The sequence below is a fragment of the Ranitomeya imitator genome, chromosome 6 (genome assembly GCF_032444005.1).
Source record: "Ranitomeya imitator isolate aRanImi1 chromosome 6, aRanImi1.pri, whole genome shotgun sequence".
In the NCBI taxonomy this organism is placed as follows: domain Eukaryota; kingdom Metazoa; phylum Chordata; class Amphibia; order Anura; family Dendrobatidae; genus Ranitomeya; species Ranitomeya imitator.
The window spans coordinates 286161923-286166724 of record NC_091287.1 but is presented as its reverse complement, the minus strand read 5'-3'; the positions used below and the strand labels follow the sequence as shown (position 1 = coordinate 286166724).

Genomic DNA, 4802 nt, shown 5'->3' with positions numbered 1-4802 from the left:
GATGGGCCCATGAAAATCCACTTCACAATATGCATTTTGTACTCCCATATTCCTTTGTTTTACACATTGACAGCAAGGCCAGCCCTGCTGCATAGTCAGTCATATGCACCCCATTACGCCTTGTAACCCATTTACTGGATGGACCCATGAAAATCAACTTGTATTTTTTAATGGTATGATGGTTCCCTCTTTGCAGAATTATTTACAGGAGAATTTGCAATTTTATTTGCCATGTTTTTAACACTAAGGTTCAGATTTGGCTTTAAAAAAGGCTAATACTTGCAATGCAACGCAACTTTATTGCAAACTACAAAATTCAAGGAATAGTATAGAAAGGTTAATAAGTACATATAAGGATTAATTACATATAGTGATTACGCATATATAAAGATTAACTACATACAGTATACTTACATCATCCACAAGAGGCTTTTAAACATCATCCATCTGGAATATCAGAGAAGCAACACCAAGACAGAGAACCCCACCAGAATTTAGATTAAACCACCACTGGCAGAGTTTCAGTGAACCTTAATGTTTTACAATGACAAACAGCAAAAGTATAGAGGCTTAGAACGGTTTGTGAAGTGAATAAACAAACATTTCTCAAGATTGCATCACTAAGGGTATGTGCACACGTCAGGATTTTTTTCCGCTATAAAATCGCGATAAAAACGTGAAAAAAACGCTAACATATGGTTCCCAATCGTTTGTATGGATTCCGCAAAAATTGTGCAAATGTAGCGATTCGCGAAAAAAACGAATCATGGAAAAAAAAGCAACATGTTCCCGCATCCATAGACTTGCATTGAAACGCTAGAAATCCGTTTAATCTGTTTAAATTTGTGGATTTCTAGCGTTTATTTCCGGAAAAACTACAGGAAGTGACATCCCATAAGCTATCATGCCATTCATGCGCATCCCATAATCCAGGAAGAGGAAACTCCCACACCATTCCCGTCTTCCTGTCTTATGGCTGCCGACATGGAGGGGTATGATCGGATGAGGCTGGATGTGGTGCAGATGATAAGTGTGGTAAGTGTGTGTGTGTGTATGTATATGTGTATATATGTGTGTGTCTGTGTATATATGTGTGTGCGTGTGTTCGGACATCGGCCGATGAGACTAGTCTCATCGGCCGATGTCTGTTCCCTCCAAGTCGTTGCAGCAGGCTCAGCTCGATGGGAGCAGTATTTCCCATTGAACTGTCCCTGCTGTTATGTACTTTATTTAATTTTATTGTAGCCCCCTCCCCCTAAATCAAATAAAATGTCCCAACAATTTCCCCCACCAAATGTCCCCTAAAATAACGGTCATTGGTGACCAGTGGTTACGGGCCCATTCCCTCTAAACAATACAATTATTCACCCCTATTCACCCCTAAACTAAGTTATCATTGGTGGCCAGTAGGGTTGAGCGAAACGGATCGTTCATTTTCAAAAGTCGCCGACTTTTGGCAAAGTCGGGTTTCATGAAACCCGACCTGATCCCTGTGTGGGGTCGGCCATGCGGTGCGAGACTTTCGCGCCAAAGTCGCGTTTCGTATGACGCGCTTGGCGCCATTTTTTTCAGCCAATGAAGGGGCGTGGGCAGAGTGATGACATAGGCGTCCACGCCCCTAAGACCTATCGCCATGTTGTCGCTTGTGCGCTGCAGCGATTTGCACTGTATAACACCAGCTTTTCAGTTCAGGGACGGACGGAGGAGAGAGAGAGAGAGAGAGAGAGAGAGAGAGAGAGAGAACGCCCAATTCCACGACTCCCTCATCAGAAAAAAGTAAAAAAACACACCACAACGTATACCTACCCTCCGCAGCATCCAAATAAACGATTGTCCCACGATGATCTTGAGTTTAGAGCAGCCACATAACACGCGGCTGCTCTAAACCGCGGCCGCCGATACAATGAACGGGATTGTAAAGCGATCCCGTTCACTGTATACCGAGTTCTCCCGAATGCAGCGCGCGCTGTTCGGGGAAACTCGTTCACTGCAGCTGCGCAGACTTCCCGGCTGACCGGAGGTGAACTCTGGAGCGTGGGAAAATTTTCCCATGCTATCAGTTCATCTCCGTTCAGCCGGTGAGGCTGCGCAGAGATGATATATGTCATCTGCAGTAATGTTTACAACGGGACAGGTGCACTTGCACCAGTTCCATTGTAAACCAATTTTTTTTTTTAACCCTTGGATTACCAGATTAATAAAATATGGTCTAAAACTAGGTGTCTTTATTTCATTAATATAGTATGTGACTGGGCAATATACTACGTGACTGGGCAATATATTACGTGGCTGGGCAATATACTACGTGGCTGGGCAATATGTTACGTGGCTGGGCAATATACTACATGGCTGGGCAATATATTATGTGGCTGGGCAATATACTACGTGGCTGGGGAATATATTACGTGACTGGGCAATATACTACGTGGCTGGGCAATATGCTACGTGGCTGGGCAATATACTACGTGGCTGGGGAATATACTACGTGGCTGGGGAATATACTACGTGACTGGGCAATATACTACGTGACTGGGCAATATACTACGTGGCTGGGGAATATACTATGTGGCTGGGCAACATACTACGTGGCTGGGCAATATACTACGTGGCTGGGGAATATATTACGTGACTGGGCAATATACTACGTGACTGGGCAATATACTATGTGGCTGGGGAATATACTATGTGGCTGGGCAATATACTATGTGGCTGGGCAATATACTACGTGGCTGGGGAATATACTACGTGACTGGGCAATATACTACGCAGCTGGGGAATATACTACGTGACTGGGCAATATACTACGTGGCTGGGGAATATATTGCGTGACTGGGCAATATACTACGTGGCTGGGGAATATACTATGTGGCTGGGCAATATACTACGTGACTGGGCAATATACTACGTGGCGGGGCAATATACTATGTGGCTGGGGAATATATTACGTGACTGGGCAATATACTACGTGGCTGGGGAATATACTATGTGGCTGGGCAATATACTACGTGACTGGGCAATATACTACGTGACTGGGCAATATACTACGTAGCTGAGCAATATGTTACGTGGCTGGGGAATATATTACGTGGCTGGGGAATATACTATGTGGCTGGGCAATATACTACGTGACTGGGCAATATACTACGTGGCTGGGCAATATACTACGTGGCTGGGGAATATATTATGTGACTGGGCAATATACTACGTGACTGGGCAATATACTACGTGGCTGGGGAATATACTATGTGGCTGGGAAATATACTACGTGGCTGGGCAATATACTACGTGGCTGGGGAATATACTATGTGGCTGGGCAATATACTACGTGACTGGGCAATATACTACGTGGCGGGGCAATATACTATGTGGCTGGGGAATATATTACGTGACTGGGCAATATACTACGTGGCTGGGGAATATACTATGTGGCTGGGCAATATACTACGTGACTGGGCAATATACTACGTGACTGGGCAATATACTACGTAGCTGAGCAATATGTTACGTGGCTGGGGAATATATTACGTGGCTGGGGAATATACTATGTGGCTGGGCAATATACTACGTGACTGGGCAATATACTACGTGGCTGGGCAATATACTACGTGGCTGGGGAATATATTATGTGACTGGGCAATATATTACGTGACTGGGCAATATACTACGTGGCTGGGAAATATACTATGTGGCTGGGAAATATACTACGTGGCTGGGCAATATACTACGTGGCTGGGGAATATACTACGTGACTGGGCAATATACTACGTGGCTGGGGAATATACTACGTGGCTGGGCAATATACTACGTGGCTGGGGAATATATTACGTGACTGGGCAATATACTACGTGACTAGGCAATATACTACGTGGCTGGGGAATATACTATGTGGCTGGGCAATATACTACGTGGCTGGGCAATATACTAAGTGGCTGGGGAATATACTACTGTGTATACAATATGCTAATGTAGATAATCGTGTATTTATTTTAGCCCACAATTAATTGTAGTTTTTCCCTTGTTATCTGTTATTTTGTAGATTGAACAACACCCAGAGGTCTGGGACCGGTCAAGTGAAAAGTACAAGGGGGCAAAACGTGATGCCTGGCCCAAAATAGTAACCGCTCTCTTTCCAGAGTGGCCGAATCTCCCAACACAGCAGCAAACACAGATTTGTAAGTATCGATCTTTTTACATTTTTTATAAAATGTAAGAAAAATATATTTGGAATGTTTTATTTTAAAAATCTTAATTTTCAGTGGGCGATGTGAAGACGAGATGGCGGTCTGTCACAGACAGATATCTGAAATCGCTCAAGAGTCCTAGTGGCAGCTCGCCGCCAAGGAAGAGGGTGCCATATGGAGACCAGCTGCAGTTCATATTGGGAAGCCGGAGTTTGAGGAGGTAGATAATATTTAAAAATTGTGTTGCTTGACGTCATGATTTGTATTTTTGTAACCTTTGGTTTTTCTTTTGGTCTGCAGAACAGAAAGCAACGTCTGTGCCCAAACACCTCCGGACCTTAACGAAGGTGACACCACGGTGGACAGTATTGGAGAGGAAGTACAAGACAGCATAATGGACAGCCAAGAATCTCCGGGGAACATGTCTTTGTCCGGAACGTCACCAGAAATAACTGATTCCCTTGGACATTGCAGCACATACCACTACTTCAACTTCCTCGGACGCTGATGCAAACTCTGGTGGCGGTGTGTCGAGGCACATGGGGATGGGGGCTGCTTCTGCCCATCCCGTGGCTTTGAAAAGTGCGGTACCAAAGAAGACCAAACAAGTTCAAATTATAG

The 4802-nt window shown here is 44.5% G+C and overlaps 1 long non-coding RNA gene across 1 annotated transcript; it reads left to right on the top strand.

Moving 5' to 3' along the window:
- Positions 1-4040: 4040 nt before the first annotated feature.
- LOC138641374 (uncharacterized) lies at positions 4041-4599 on the top strand. The gene is made up of 3 exons (XR_011313800.1): positions 4041-4172; positions 4257-4401; positions 4482-4599. It is a non-coding gene; the product is annotated as an uncharacterized lncRNA (long non-coding RNA).
- Positions 4600-4802: the final 203 nt, after the last annotated feature.